Consider the following 17,636-nt stretch of genomic DNA (forward strand, 5'->3'; position numbering starts at 1 on the left):
AGAATGGGTACCGAGTTATTGTGGGTCTGTGCCTCGGATAGGTTTAAAAAGCACAAAAAACATTACACCAAATAGGCTTTTCAATAGAAAATACTCCACTTTAACAATTAATGTGCAGTGTGTGCTGCAAACGAACTTCCTGTAGAATCCCCATCCACTGTCTGCTCTTTTAATCCTCTATCCCCTACAGTGGCGCTTCTACAAAGGAATAATCCACAACCGACAGGGGTCCCCTTGATCTCTTCTCGGGTACAATGGGCCAATGCAACAACAAAAGCTGAGGGATCAGGGGAACAAGGAAGCATGCATGGATTTTAACTTTTCTGGGTTAACACAATATTCATGATCCCATTCCCTACAGATATAGGGCAACTTTGCTACTGGCTCATGAAAAAGATATGAGAACCCCTCTTTGCTAAAACACCCTGGATCAAGGGTGGCTTTATGTCTTGTAACATATAAACACCTTGCAGTCGAAGACATTGTGCTCAAGTCCCTTGTAAAGACAGCGCCATTCAGGATTATTTTGAAATATCCAAAGTTTTACCATGATAAACCATAAACATGCATCATACAGACACACAAACAGGAATCATTTCATTCATCTCTCCGGTGAATATGCCATTAGGTTAGGAAAAAAGGTGCAGTAAAAACTGTTAAGCCCTTGGAAAGGTCTCAGATTTGTCCAGAAGTTACTGAGCTCAATTGTCTTCAAAATACCACCTGCAAGATTACAGGTGCTTGAGGTCTGGATTGTACTGAAAAGGTTGGAATGGGTTTGCTACATTTCTAACTAATGGCTACATTAGCAAGCAGGATTAAATTTGTCAGTCATGCCTTTATTCCTCCCAATATGTCTGTACTAGTACAACTTCCAATATTTCACAACCTGGAACAGAGCCCATTATGAATGCAATATTATTATTATAAGGGAAGAGAAAGCTGCTTGCCAATCATAAATACACAGAAGGGATTTATATAAAATGGAGCGAATGTTTACCCTATTCAAATAAGAAGTGTTCTGTGTACAAAATCTTCTGTTAAGACTTTGTGTGGGAAAATATGTATATTTATTTATTATCTTGCATTTGATTTGTGCTTGTTGACAAGGTAGCCATAACCCTGCTATTAATATGGAAGTTGTCTGAAGCACAATTAAACTCAATTACCTCCATTAAATATTTTTTTGATTAAATGCTAAAGCGCTGTGAAGCAATGTATTTCATATCGCTAGTGGAGCAAATGACTTCCTGTAATGTAAAAACCCTTCTACTGAGGTTAGTCTCGCTGAAAATCGACAACACATCAATACGGGAGAGCTGAAGAAAAAGTCAGATATCTAGCAAACTAAAGAGAGGCAGATATTAGCCTTAGAAGGTGATAGACCAGGGGGTCAGAGAGGGGACTGCAGTGGGATTTTCATGTTGCTCTGTTTGTGTTTATTATGGAACATTTAATACTAAATCAAACATTTTTGCCATTTCGCTTGAAGTCAAAACAAAATTGATCTGTCTGGCTTTTGGTGCTTATATTCTATGCCATGATTTACCTGAATATGGATATCAATTCATTATTTATGGCACTATTCCATAGGAGTTGCAGTGAAATAACTGTCAAGCCGACATCTGACGCCACAGAGCTAGACCAATGAATTGGCCAGGTATATATATATGCTAAGTGACATGAAATGCTAAAATAGGTCTGAGGTAATATAGAAACACTGTCACCATTAGGGTTTCCACCGCAACAAAATCAGCATCAGCTGCCATACATAGATTTTTTTTTTAGATAGAAGTTTTGGCACTGCTTTTCTCCCTCTCACTCTCTGTCTCACTCGCAGCTCAGCACACACTGGACACAGAGTGAGCACTGGAGCACCAAGCGCAGTGTAAGGGTGCTTTCACACCTGCCCTGTTTGGTCTGGCTCAATCTAACTCAAGCTCGTTTGCCCTCTAAGTGTTGTTCGTTTGGGCAGGTGTGAACACAGCAATCGCACTCGGGTGTGCACCAAACAGGGTATGAAATTAACAAAATATTTTGGGGGCAATTTTGGCCCCACGGTCTAAAAAATGGGGGCATTTTCAAAATGTTTGGGGGCCATCAAAAAATTGTAATTATGTTCCAACAATAAGCACATGAAAAGCAAAACCAACTAAGATAGTGTCTTCACTCTTCAGTAGAAACCACTATAAATGAAATAAATAATGGGTTACATAAAGTTATGGTTGCAAAATATCACTCAGATTTCCTATAATTCAACCAGTTTAAATGTGATGATTTAACCATTAATCTACTGATAGCAGTACTAATGTTTCACCACATTACAGTTACTTTTACTGTTACAAAGGCCAAATTACTATAAATTCCTTAGCTGCAATCCTGTAAGTAAGTTAATTTAAAATTTAACATTCATTCTACCTTAATTTTTCATTAATTTGTCATTGTGTAGACACAGATCACCCAAGAAATGGTTAATTTATACTTATGGTACAGCAAAGCCCCGTCCCCTTCTCTGTCAGATTACTCTCACGTAATCAGTGCAATCTCGTTGATTATGTCTGGAAAATGAGTTGTAGACGTGACGGTAAATTAATTTAATGAAAATAAAATTATACTTTAATGTCAGATTGTAATACTGTTAAAAATATAAATACATATAGTTGTTTCGAAAACTTGGGGGCAGTTTTGGCCCCCGGAACATGGCTTTTGGGGGCATTAGATAAATTGCAAGCCAAATGGCCCGTGGCCCTTAATAATTTCTGACACTGGCACCAAAACAACTGAACGGAGACGGGTGGTCTCGGTGTGGTTACAAATTCACTCTGGCGCGGTTCATCTGTGGTGAGAACGTGTTTTAACCTCAATCCGAACCAACTTCAGTCGCATTACGCATCATTTGGGTTAAACAAGCATGAGCATGTTACAGTCCTCGAAGATTATTAATGTGCGCCACTTAACATGCGCACTTGGTACATCCAATGCATCAAATCATTGTTTTCTAGTTGGAGCCACGCCTCGTTTTCAAACTGTATGGTTTGACTAAAATGAACAATGACAGCAATATAGTCCACGATGACCAGCGCTAACATCAACCTGCATAGTTGTCCCTCCATTGTGACATTAGAAAGTGTCATATTTATCTCGCAAGTGTACTCTTCTTCAACGTTTTGTTCACTTCCTGGATTTTTCCCGTGTGAAAATTCTGACCAATCAAGAGCAGCTTTCTCGCGCAAGGTATTTTATCTGGTTCACTTGTAAATGCTGCCGTGAGAACACAAACCACCTCTAGGCAATCATGCAACTTTGTAACTATCTTCAGCGATAGTAGAAGAAAGTTTGCTTTCACTTTCCTCTGCAGCAGCTACTCCTCTATTCTATCAACCTACTCTGATCAGCTCTGATCGATCCGACTGCAAACTGATTTAAAGGAAGACTTGAATGTAATAATCAAACAGTTTGTTCCTCAAACATCCACCCTGCGGCTCACACAAAATAAACTGCTGCTGAGGAAAACAGTTCTCTTTGTGCTGCGTTCGTGGACCCACAAAACATCTGAATTCAGAAAAGGGACACAAAATGATCCCAAAAGAGACAAGCACAAAAAAAAAAATAAAATAAAAAAAATAAAAAAAACCAACCTCTGCTGACCCCCCACCCCCCTGTAGTCAGCTACTGCCACACATAGAATCGATTCCTATGGGAAACACTGCACCATTACATAGTCTGTCCACCAGAGAGCACTGACAAGTTGATTATTTTACTGTACAATTAGTATGCATCTTGGTCAAATTGCTGTTTACAAACAAATAACAACAGCAACATTAAGTTTGCTCTGTATATTTTGTAAAGTCCAGAATATCAGCATCGGTCTAAAAACCCCAGTATCTGTCGGTCTATAATATGTATTAATCAATAACAGCTCTTCTGAGACAAGCTTTTTTACTTCACTTGTAAACCCACACAGTTGTTTTAATTTTCAGTGTATGTTTTTTAGGACAAACATCGAAGCTCAGACTGTGTAGGGTTAGCTGTATATTTATACTGTTAAAGTAGTACACACTTGAGGCAGCTGTGCAATTGGTTATGACTTACTTCCATCCCCATTTGTGTTTGCAGAAAATATATATTCTCTCTGGCAGAGCTGTCTGAAGTACAATGCCTCCAGTTGCTTTGAAAATTTACCATTCTCCTAACTGACAAAGTGTGCTATGTGGGCTACCAACAATAAAAAACACTGAGAAATATTCAGGTTTCTCCAGTGGGCAGTTTCAACCCCCTATTTTCTTGCTTTTATTCTTTTTCCTCTTAAGTGAATTGTGACAAAAACCTTTTTGAGATGTTACTGAGATATATAGGGCCTCGTGAAATATGACTGACATGCCATTGCAATAATAACATATTCCACTGGTCAGCTGTGTGGAGAAACAGTTTGGATGTTGACTCAGAACATGAAAGGAACAAAAAGCAGATGATTTATTGTTGGCGAACAAACACTGAGCTAAGCTATAAATAAATATCATTAAATATAACACGTCAACAGTTTACCACATCAGAAACGCATGGTTTAATAAGTGTAGTGAACCCACTAAAACGTTTCACAGACCACTTTTATTCAAAGTGTAACTATTGAAAAGTGTAATCTTTCGCTAATTTTCCATTAAAACACACATTACATCCCATTTACTGCCAGAGAGATAATTCTGCCTTTCAAGAACAGAAAAGGAGGAGCAGCGCTAAAATCAGATAAGTGAGGGTTGCACAGCAGTCGATTAATCTGTCTCATTGCCATCCATCAGAATGACTATAATCCTAGTGGTTAAGCCTTTCTCACTGCAGCCCTGCCACTCTGTACGGCTGAGGTGAACAAATTAAAAATAAGTACATGTTTAAAATGTTGTAGATTGATTTATCTAAAACATTACACGCTACATTTGCAAATACATTCAGCATATGGTGCTGAGAGAACGGCTCTCACACACCGGGCTGAGCGACACACTTATTCTAATGAAAATCTTTATAGGTGCTGTGAGGTAATTTCTGCAGTATGCGGATAATTTTATATACTTACGATGGACAAACATGAGCGTGTTACACTGATATAACAGCCAACCTTGCAGGAATATGACAATATTCAGCAGAATGTATCTGTAACCACTGTTGCAGAGAAAACTAGTGAATGTGAGTCGCTACAATACAGCGGCCCTGCAGCAAATCCTTTCTTTGTGAAGCTTGTAATGTTCTATATTTGTTGAGACTGTGAAAGTGAGGTGTGATTACTTTATTTTCCAGTCTTTAGTTTGTCGTTCGTGGACAAAATTTAAAATATTTTCCATGACTCTTCAAGGACCCATAAGGAATTTTCCGTGAGCATTCACAACGTTAAACACACACAAAACTGTACAGTGCACCCTACACCAGAGCTCCCACAGTGGGGGCGTGACAGATGACAGTTCAGTCGCTTGATGATAAGAGCCATATGTGTATTTGTATATCAGGGCAATACTTGCAGAAATATGACAGGATTCTGTTGGACATTGGTGCCTACATACACAGTCCAGATTTATCTGGTGAGCCATTTACACTGAGCAGTTGATGACTTCTAACTGCAACAAAATAGTGAAAAGTGTCTCATTTGTGTTGTCTGCTGTCCTTGAAGTATTCTCACAATGGTGCATTTGCAGCGTACAGACAATAGCTGTTTACTGTGGTCAATATAACAGGCGCCGTGTCACCTCAAAGAAATTCAGCAAATGCGACTGCAGCACGACAAGCATTCAGCCATATCAAATAAACATACCAGTTCAAAACACACGGAAAAAATATCCTCTCCAAGATGGTTTCTAGCAGGTTGATGCTTAAACACCCATAAGCCTGCATTTACCCTGTCTTTACAAAATCCCCAGTTCCCACAGACTGCTGTTATCACTTTCAATAAAATTCTGCACCTTTTAAGGTGTTCTTATGACAGACCATCACATTTACATTCATATTTTGAGAAATCAATTAATGCTTCCTCTAGGTAATTTATGATCTATGCCAGAAGTTAAGACAAGTGATGTTAATAAAGTCCACACAGTTTGTTAATCCGACCTACTCTGTGCTCACTTCTGTGTGCCATGTGACACCACTCTTGTTTTAAGTAAAACAGGCACATGTTTCTCTCAATCTGGCACTCTCAGTTCCAGGCGTCATCCCATTAACCTTGGGATAAACAGCCGTGCCTGTGCTACCATGGCAATGCTGACAGAATGGCAATTGCCTTGTCATTTCCGTTTTGTCCCTCTGAGAGAAAGCATCCATGCTGTATGCCGCCTGGCAGACCTCCCAGAATTGGCACACTAGCACTTGCAAAAATCTATGCTGATCAGCCCATATGTATGAGTGGCACTGACAACAAAACATGACCGACGGATATAAGGCGCGGTATCGGCAGCACTGAGAGGGGGTCACTATAGTGGTTGCAGTTGGAGCAGTGGCGAGTGAGATCAAAGCCTTGTGTACGCTGCAGAATCCCTCCAGTGAACGCAGGAGCATCGGATAACATTTTGAGCAACATTACTGCTGTCAGTTTCAATATGCTGATAACACTCCAGATGGTGGAGACACAGGCATTGTAGCACTGGGGAGTATCAAATGTTCAGGTTAGACAACTGATGAGCCGAGGGCATGTACAGTGTGGGGACGGGCCAACCAGCAGTCAACTGATGACCAGCTAATGACAGATATTTTGTCTTATATTAGCCAGTAAGCACTTACTGTACAACGTCTGGCATTTTAAAAATCATAGACTTTAGAAAAATTGCTAAAATCTCGAAGCACAGCACCATCACTAAGTATAGGCCCAATGGGAAACAAGTAGAAGTGGTCAGGTGATCAGACAGGTTTAAAATACAGCCTCATGTTGGTCAAATTTATTTGGGAGAGGAACAAAGGCAAGGGAAAAATGATTACTCTTACAGCCCAATTCTGAATTTACTCTGACAAACATTAAGGGTGTGTTCAATTTTGGTTTTACCTTCAAGTTAAAGGAAACCTTATCTGGTAAAACTGGCAGTTTGTTTACAGCCTCTAAGTTCTTACCCCATATGACGAGTTAGATTTAAGAATTTTTTTAGACTTTTTTTTATTGCCACTCAAAATGAAAGTTAGGACTGATTTTACAATAATCAAAACTGAAGAAAAAAAAACAACATAATTATTTAGGGTTAGGGATGAATTTGTCCGAACATTTACTGTAACCTAAAAAGTGACATTTTTTGTCATTTGACAGAAATAAGGATAGAGCAGAACTGATAAGAACCTGCTGTTTATTGATTATAGATTTTATATAGATTTTACTGATTTTTTTTTTTAATGGCAATTTCCTGTTTCTCACTCTGCATGTGGGATTCCACTGTCTTCATTGCCCACCATGACTTTGAAAAACGTTTTGCACCCTACATGCCATGTCTAAGCATTTTTAAATTTTTTTAAGACATTTATTTAAGATGTTTTAATGGCAATTAGGGCCTTAGATTAATAAATCCAATGCCTTTTAAGTAGGGGTGCGCCAAATAATCTTGTTTGTGATAATACCGGTATAATTTTGATATGATATGAAAAGTTCATATTGTGATACTTGCGATATTTTGACTTGTTGATGTATTGACGTCATAGTGTTACCCACAGCAACAACAAACATGGCTGAAAGCGAAATTTTTACAGACTCTGCGGTGGTTCCCAAAAGAGGAGCAACTTCGGTAGTGTGGAATAAGCTGTGGCGTCCTGAATGTTTTATGAACAGCCCCGGACTTCTCAGACTCTTAGCGAGTTAATGCTCAGACGGAACTCATTCAGCGGCTCCTCTGGCAGCAGCACAGCGTCTCTCCCTCTCCTCTCTTGTCGTGCCCACATGGGAGTGGGTATTGTCAAGTGATTTTGTCATAAACCTATGGTAATGTAAACCTACGTGAAAAAAAACTACATATATATGAATGTACGATAGTTATTGTACACAAAGTATGTTGATTAGAGGAGGCATGGCAGAGCATAAAGGCCCAGGTGAAAAAAAAAAAAAAGAGACATAATTTTTGTTACGTTTTAATGAATATTTGAAAGCAGACAGCTACGTTGAAATGTAAAATGATATCGCTTATTTACGAATTTGTCATATCGTCAAGAATATCATTATCGTAAAAATACCCTGAAATGTTGTGGTATTATTTTAGGGCCATAACGTCCACCCATACTTTTAAGACTTTTTAAGGATCTGCAGGAACGCTGTTTTCGTGGCATAAGCGTGTTTCGAGATCTCAGTGACTACTTTAGTTACAATGTTGCTATGACCAATGGCCAGAGAGAATACAATAAAATCTAGGTTGTACAGTCTTCACCTTTTCCTTTCCTTTTTCCTTTTAAAAAGTGACCCTCTATATCAACAGTACACTTGGAACAAATGGTAGACAATGTGCTGCAAAAGATTTCTTTAAATACCTAATCTATTTATTTAATCTCAATTTTGACAGTGACACTGAAATATTTCAGTCTGGACCAAAGTGTTGGACTGACAGGCGAACAGACAGACGGAAATTGCCATCCTTATAGTCATACTGCTAGCATTGTCCTTTTCTCGCAGATAAGCAAGAAATTCATAAGCATTGTGCCTCAAACATAGCTTTTTCCATTACTAAGATACTCCAGATACATATTTTACACCTTTTCACAGCAGTATAGACTAACTTAATATGGATTTGGCACATTGTGTGCAGCCTTTGTATATGTGGTGAGCATCCAGGATGAACTCTGAGGCATGGCCATTCCATGGTACTAACACAAGCATGCTTCAGTCCTGTCTACTGTAAAGTGCAGTGGCAAAGCTCCTTTGCAAAAAGCAAACCGACAGACTTTGTCCCTTCCTCCAGCATCACTTTGTTCCACTGTCTCTGTGTCCCGGAGATCTCTTTACATGCTTCCTGGCAGCTCTGTGACCTAATGGCTGGATGTGATGAGGAAGAGGGAGAGTTCAGCGTACAGCTGAATTGACTGTGAGAACAAGAGAGTAGACTCAGTCTACTGAACGACGCCGATTGTGAGTGTTTAACAATAAAGATAGAGACTCCCAAATGCACCAGGTAAAACGAGCGACCAGGGACTGATACGGTGTACATGTTCAGACACTAGCTCATAGTTTCATAATTTCTCTGATTCACTAATACCTAGAGTGGGGCTCAGTCTGACACTTTCATTTTCCGTGTCATATGGGAGTCTGGGTTTCAGTTTAAGATGTACAACAATAAGAGACTGCACACAACTACAATCCAAGTGAGGAAAATCGTCCTGGCAAAATTGGGGCAGCCAATTTTGGTGACTGACTGTTCTCGAGTCTAAATGAGGTCATGCTGCCAAAACTACAAACTGTTACACCAGAGTGAAATATGATGCTAAAGAACAGTTCAACCAAGGACAGGCTCTTTTTGTGCTGTCATGACTGTACCCTTCAACGTGTGAAATATATTCTTATTAACACAAACTCTTACTGAGAAGCTTCAACATAACCGCGAACGTCTTACAGAGACAAACAGTGAAAACTTTGAGGTAAATGAAAGACTGTTTATGACGGTGAATCATCAGTTGCTACAATTAGCCCTCCATCTCCTGTGTGTGTGATTTTGTATTCATAGGAAACTGTACTTTCAAAGGAGTTTCTTGTCAGATTCCTTTACTGGCTGGTCTGCATAAGACGACTCAATTATCAGTGAACCATGAAGGTAAAAAAACCCATAATGCCCTCAGTGGGCGTCGGTAGGCTTCAAAGACAAGTGAGGGAATATGCGATGAAGAACAGTGAATAATTTTTACCCAGGAATTATAAAACGTGAAAATAATTGCAGAGTCTGCTCCGATGCTTTTGAAAGCTTTTCTTCTCAACATTGTCTAACATCCACTTCTCAGAGGAGATCTGAAGGAACAGGTACTCGATATATATCAGCGCCATTCGCAAGAATGAAAAAAGGCATCTGGGGTCACTGCGGGGGACATGGAGGGTGATGCATGAGTGAGTCTTCAGTTACACTTCACCAAATTAAAGGTGCGTTTATTTGACCTTGTCAGTTCTGTCGTGAACAAAGAGGCAGAGGCAAGAAGCAAGCAAGTAAGCACACCAAAAATAATCTCTTTGTGTTCCTTCACTTTATTGTAGAGACTCTGGCACTACAATGAGAAAGATATACATTCTGTCAGCTGAGAGTATAAGTAGTAAAATTCACTCCCAACACGTAGGATAAGCCATGTTTGTTGAAGATACATTATAATTAAATGTCATTATAACAATTATTTCAACTATCCCCAAAGAATAAACAGCAACACGAAATCTATTCCACTGAATGTGTAGCATATTTAAAACAGTACTGAAGCATGTGTCACTGATCCTCTGGTGTCATTACAATAATAAGATATCCAATTGATGACTGATCACAAAATTCACATGAGCGATAAAGAAATGTGTCATAAAGAGTAGTTGGCTATGTTTTTGATTAAATCATCATCATTATTTACATTTACAGACATTATTGATGAGAATGCCCCTGTGATGCGAGAGGTAATGTTTTTTTAATGTGGTTAACAATTTATAACAACTAAATTCATTAATTTATTGGGTTAGGGAGATGATTAGAAATGACAAGTCTGGCAAAAAAGAAAAAGTAGCATGAACGGACAGCAGATACATTTCTTCCTTGTCAATCTAAAATCATTTGTTAGTTATTATTTTAGATAACTTTGTAATTACAGGTCATTTGAGTTGGGTTTTGGTTGTTTTCAAGGTGCATTTTCAGTTCTTGATTTTCTGAAAAGTTAAACATTCATTTTTTTCCATTCATTTTCCGTAGCTGCTTATCCTGTTGGGGGTAACAGGGGAGCCCAGCTGCCATTGGACAAGAGGCGGGGTACACCCTGGACAGGTTGCCAGACTATCACAGGGCTGACACAGAGAGACAACGAAAAATTTAGAGTCACCAATTAACCTACATGTCTTTGGACTGTGGGAGGAAGCCGGAGAACCCAGAGAAAACCCACGCTGACACAGGGAGATCATGACAAACTCTGCACAGCAGGGCTTCCCCATCCAGGATGGGGAGTTCGAACCACAAATTCTGGGTTTGAAACAGGAACCCTCTTGGTTTGAGGTGACAATGCTAACCTCTGCACCATCGTGCTGAAAGTTAAAGATGAAAAATGTAATTTATTCATGTACAGTAAAGGCCTTTGCAATCCAAGTGTTTTTTTTAATGCATCATCCGATAAACATTGTTAAGCACAGACACCTTCCACAATGAGTCCGATGCGTCTTATTGTTCCATTTGTCGCTTAAAATCCACAATTTAAGACACAATGTGGAGTTACGTCTAACAGTCCGCACTCTCTGCCCACGTCTGGCTAAGCTAGGTGCTAAGCTCTCTTCCCTCTCTGTCGCCATACTGTCACTCTCTGGGTCTGTGTGCGGTCTACACAGTCTACATACTCTATTAAATCCTCCTCCTCGTCCTCACCAATCACCTTAATATTACTATCTGACCTGTTGAAAGTAGTTATTAAATGATACTGTGCGCTCCATTCCTGTCTCTTGTTGTAGATGTATGTGCTCCACAGGTTGCACCACATTTTCTTCACTGCTTCTCAGTCAAACTACTTTCTAAAGGCTACTGACGGATGAGTTTAAATGCTGGAAAATCAAACCTGTTCTGAAAACTTTAATAGCAAAAGTTTTCGAGTCACTGTGTAAACGTGTTTGACTCTATACATGCGGCAAATTCTGATGAAAAATACGGACCTGGTGTGCAAAGGCCTGAAGTCCTAAACGCAGTATTGATGAATAAAAAATAAGACTTTAATGAAAACTGGTCAACTGAAATACGCACACATAAATGTTGTGTTGGACAAACAAGAATACAATAACAGTAGCATTATAACAGAAATCTTGTAATAAAGGGATCAAAATATGTTTCAAGGAGTAATTGTTTTCCCATAGCATACAAATCTTTGAACAAGTCTATGGGGATGTAAACAGTTGTGGGACAGAACAGGCTGTTCGAGCAGAGCTGCTCCCACATCTGGCCCAACATATCTGTTTCCACAGGCTGTTGATCAAGTAGCAGAGTCTGCGTGCATGTTGGCTAAATCGAGCTATTAAGTTGTTCTTATCCGCAGAACATGTAAAAAGTAATTGAACTAAGTGCACTTCCCCTACTTTTTATTCTGAAAATGATCATGTTTACAGCTTTACTGATAAGTGAAGAATTCATTCAAGACTATATAATTGGAAAAATCAAAAAATCTCTTTGAACATGTCTTCACGTGACATTTCTTTACAGATTTGATCCTTTCATCTGTCAAACTCCTGAACCTGCCTCCTTTGTAGACCTTTCACAACACTATAACATCTGATAAATATGATGAATACCTGCCCCAAACAGTAATTATAACTTTCCATCACTGTACCCAGAGCCACTACAGTATCTGCTTCCTTGGAGTTACCGCAGACACCAACTGTGACAGGTGATTAAAGGTCTGGCTGTTCTGGGAGATAGCTGGCAGGAGGTTCAGATAAGATAACTACTTTCACCTTAAGTGTAATGCTAAAGCCATAGTGACATAAAAAGCAGACAAGATCCAATGAATCATCAGATGCAATGGATCATCAATAATCCTCTGCTATCTCAACCATCAAAATGAAACTCCACAAGAGTCATTTTGAAGTTGCACTCCCTTTTGCTGATGCCGCGGGTCACTCACTGACCCCTGTTACATAAGTTCAAATTGGTTTTTATATAACAGGGAGTCAGTAAGTTTAAATTTCAGTGATGACTGATATGATAAGACGCAAGTTTTGTTAACGGATTCTGTCCTTTCAGTTTGAATTATGAGCCAGATATCCGGGCTTCACACAGCTTCCTGGGGTGGTCCGAAGTGGTACTTCACTTAGATATTAATCTGCTTTATTAGTCCGGAAGATCTGCATTCATCTATCATCTCCTACCACTGTAGCCCAAGCCGTCACTATACTTCTAGCAGACTCAACCAAAAGCTGCACTGTGCTGCTGTCTGCCTGCCGTGCCATGGAGGTTGCTGGCCAAATTAATATCTTGTACAGTAGCAATCTTCAAACACAAACACGCTTTCTGCCCCTACATTACACGCAGAGCTCTTCGGATTCAACTCAACTTTTCTCAAAAGCTTAGCTCTCTACAAAAGAGTTTTCACAAATTGGAACAAGCTCCCCCGACACAACCACAAAGGATCAGACAGATCACAGTGGTCATCTCAACAGAGGCCATAAAGCAAACCAGTGTCAAGAAAAATCTTATTCTACTTCTAGCGGTTTGTCTCAAACATTTCATGGCAATCTAATGGCCAATTAGCAGGACTGAAGCCAAATGTTGTAAAGAGAGAAGTGGAGGTTAAATGTCTTATCTCCAGAGAAGTTAATAATCACAACCTAGAGTGTGATGAGGCCGTAACATGGAGTTATGGTGGGAAGAGGCTCGGTGAAAGCAAATTTACATGTCAAGCCAATGTTTTTGCGGAGAGACAGAACCATGCCTCGGGTGAAAACAGAGACTTGAAAAAAGGGTTTGACCCTTATTAACCTGACATACTGTATACTACTATGTTTACTATGGTAATTAACAAGAAAATACAGCACTGCAAAACAATGAAGTTGTGGGGCGTTTTTATGCAAGATATGATTGAGTCATACCATACCCGAATACAACAACAACAGCAAAAATGACCCTCTGGCCTTTTCGGCACCGATACCCAACGGTCCTTTTCTTTCTCTGACAAACAAAAAAGTAATTAAAACAAGCTGCGGGGATGGATTTAACATGAACCGATACGAATACTTATACAAACATAATACTGTCTGTGCACTTAAAAGTACGGAGATTGGTGCCCAGCATTTCCTACTGTATACCCCATGACTATGTAGTTCAGCGGATGAGATTGGCGCATGCTGCGTGCACATATGCAGATTTCTGCCGAGACCAGCTGCTTGACAAATGTTTTGGCAACTCTACCTACCAACTGCTACTCGAGTCAAATTGAGGTCCACTCTTATGTTTTGGTACAGTTGTTTTTTTTTTTTTACACCTGATGCGAACTGTACCCGAGTATACATGAACCTGCTTGAGACCACCTTTTTAAGTGGGCTCTGGAGCGGATCGACATACAACGCCCATGTCCGTTACATGATTATCACACTAATCACACAAACTGGACTTTGTGTACTTGGATCTGGGGCCCAGATGTGAAAGCCTGCTTACTTCAAAACCCTTTTAAATGCAGTAGGTGTCTACAAAAAGACAAAAGATGGCAAAATAAAGCACTCTGTATTTTGCTTTTTTGTAGAGTAGCATCATCTTCCTCTGATATGTTAGACGAGCTGACACGAAGTGACAGGCAGCAGCGAGCACACAGGCACCACCAGACACCAGAATTACTTTTTTTTTTTTTTTTTTACCTTGAAGTGAGCAGCTTTTAAGGTGCCGTGAAAAGATAGTGTGGGTGTGTGACTCAAGTTAAACAATCTAATCTGGAGACTACGCCTGTCCGTCAAACAAAAGAGGAGTTAATGTTGATTTCATTTGGTTCCTTTGAGGGTCTGGGGAAATTACAGGAGTTTCCCAAAGGAGACGACAAAATGGAAGCAAATATAATAGCCACCTGAGAAAAATGAGAATATGTTGGCACAGTAAATGATTCCCACTACTTCAAAGGAATTCCACTGATGTGTGTCTTTATTGGCGTAAATATAATTCCAGTAACTGAAAAGCTCAAAAGGGAGATTTTCATCAGAAGAAAGTATTAACAAGTAGGGCTGCCCCCTGAAAGTCAGAGAATCGAATCAAGGGTTGGAGACCCCTCAGTTGACTGACTTTACTTCAAGTAGAGGAGTCATTTTGTTTTTGCTAGTCAGTGTGCTGTGCAGTATTTGTCGGGGCACGTTCTGGTCCCCAGATTTTGCTGTGGAGTGAGCGCTCTTGGCTTTCACGCAACTGTGTGGTACAGGGAGTTGCAGACACGCAGGTAGTGGCACAGAGGAAGGCTCTGAGAAAACATCTTCTCTTTTTTGCTGAGAAAGGGTGGATTCACAGCATACAGCAACTTAATATGACACAGTTTCTGGCTTTCATTTAATAACTAGTGTCGGCAAAAAAAGTTATTGCACATATCTGACCCGTTGTTAGCAGTTAGCTTGTGCACTATATTAGGTAAATGCCGCTGTCACTCTAAACGTCCCGCTGGACCTGATTCAAACTTTAAAACGTAATATGACCCCCCCCCCCACAAAAAAAAAAAAAGAATCATTGAATGAGCCAAAGACAATTCCAGTGACATAATTCTGAGCCAGGTACAGCCCAAGTGACAAGTCAACATACTCATAATCTGGGGTTAAATCACTGTCTTAGGTTTGTAGTGTTAGGACCACATTCATTCATTTCCTGTAACCGTTTTCCCTAGTAAAGGATTGTGGGGTGGTTGGAGACAATCCCAGCTGTCATTGGGTGAAAGGTGCAGTACACCCTGGACAGGTCGCCAGACTATCAAAGGACTGACACAGAGTGACATACAACCATTCATGCCAGAGAACCTGGAGAAAATCCATGCTGGATTCAAACCCAGAACCCTCTTGCTGTGAGGTGACAGTGCTAACCACTGTACCACTGTGCTGCCCTGTGTGTGTTATAATCACATTCGATGAAATGTAGAATTGTATTTGAACAGTATCCCCTGAATTTAAGGGGGCAGGGGATAACTGGATGTTAAAATAAACTTAAATTAATGAACTTTAATTAAGGCATACGTTTCCATATCCGGTTGCAAATCCATAAGTATTCAATCACTGCCTGAAATCTACAACCTGTAGACATCAGCAGACACTCCCTGTTGATGCTGTGCCAGAATCCTGCGCCAGCCATCTTCACTTCTTTCTTGTTTCAGTGGCTTTTTGCCTTCAGTCTGGTCTCCAGCAAGTGAAATGCATGCTCATTTGGACTGAGGTCAAATGACTTGGCCACTCAAGAGCACTCTACTGTTTGCCAAAAAAAAAAAAAAGAAAAAGAAAACCTGTTTGTCATGCTGTTCAATTAAGGACCATTGTTTTTGTTTTACTCCACTGTCCTTAAATTGATGAAATATTTACACAAAGGGCTACCAAGTCCCACACCGTCAGGGCTCGAAATACCATGTCCATATAAAATTTGAGCCGTGCACGCAATTTTTAGCCCTTTATTCACTGGTGCAGGCAACTTAGTACAGAAAATTTGTTTCGCAGGACTGCTGACAGCTCACACTGACATCCCACGTTCAGTTTCTTATCGAACGAAAAACAAAGTTACAACTGATAATGTTGCGTCTTGGAGAAGCTAAAAAGGATGAAGAAAGACCACCAAAGAAAAATCGAGAAATGCGATGGATTTCAGCTCAGAATATTTCTTTAACCATATATAATTTGAAGTAAATTGCAAATTACTGTACAGGGAAAGTCAGCTTGTACTCATTTTAAACTCTCAGAAACTCAGTGAATACAGGTTTACTGAAGTATTCACTGTAGTCCTGTTCAGGATGACCCTGAAAATAATAATGCAAACTTTCAAGTTATTTTGCTGTATATTTGTTGATTAAAGGGAAAATCAGGTCTGTGACATTATGACACATTGGCAATTTCCTCAGATTTAATCTGTCAAAAAAAGAAAACGTTACAGTGGTCGATACTGGATTTCTTTTGAACAGATCCTGAGATGCGGCCGTAGCGGCAGTGCCAGCAAAGTTGTACAAATAAACCAAATGGTGCGGTAAAAAGAGTATTCAGTGCATGTTAACAATTTTTGGTACACGCAATTTGAAAAGCAAGACAGTTCATCCAAAACGGACACCCTCACAAAACCTCCTTAAAGCCCAAAAGTCAAAGCTGATATATCTGTGAAGATTCTCAGTCATCCAGGTCATGGTAATCTAAAGTGCGTTATCATAGGCAACTGGAGTTGCTTGAGTTTCTTGAACTCGACAGTGACTGTTAAAGTTTAAACCCAATATGCTGGAGCACCCAGCCAAAACAACGACAAACCTATCGCTGTCCTAATACTGTCTGACAGCACTGTGTGTTTTCATCAAATTTCAGTCAGTTCCGATTTTAGGTTACATAACCGTTTCTTTGAGGCATTTTCTTAACCCAGACATGTTTCATTATGCAATTAAGAGTGTGACCTCATACCCCTCACTCCACCCGTCCATTCAAGATCCGGGCTTCGCTTCCAGCCCATGTCTACAGAAGAGGGTGGAGGAAAAGACAAACAATCCCTCTGCATATACAATGTGTCTCAGTGAATGCTTTAGAAGACAAAGGGCTCTTAATTGTTCGCCGCTGACTTCAAATCCTTAAATATACTATACATGTTTCTAAGTTGATTATTCATGTATGTATTCTGACTGCCCTTACAAATCAGTAATGTCAAGCAATCTTTAATATCTGAAACACATTTATGCGCCAAGCTTTGCAAAGCGATGAAACATTGAGTAGTTGATTAGGCATTTGATGAATTCCTTTTTACAACACTATTACTTATATTTGTTTATTAGATATATTTCAAATAACATCTAAA

The 17,636-nt window shown here is 39.7% G+C and overlaps 1 protein-coding gene across 2 annotated transcripts in view; it reads right to left on the reverse strand.

Annotated features, from left to right (window-relative positions):
* ca16b (carbonic anhydrase XVI b) overlaps window positions 1-17,636 on the reverse strand; it is a 137,555-nt gene that overhangs the window by 69,406 nt on the left and 50,513 nt on the right. The window lies entirely within an intron of this gene.

The sequence above is a fragment of the Epinephelus lanceolatus genome, chromosome 1, assembly GCF_041903045.1.
Source record: "Epinephelus lanceolatus isolate andai-2023 chromosome 1, ASM4190304v1, whole genome shotgun sequence".
NCBI classification, from domain to species: Eukaryota; Metazoa; Chordata; class Actinopteri; order Perciformes; family Serranidae; genus Epinephelus; species Epinephelus lanceolatus.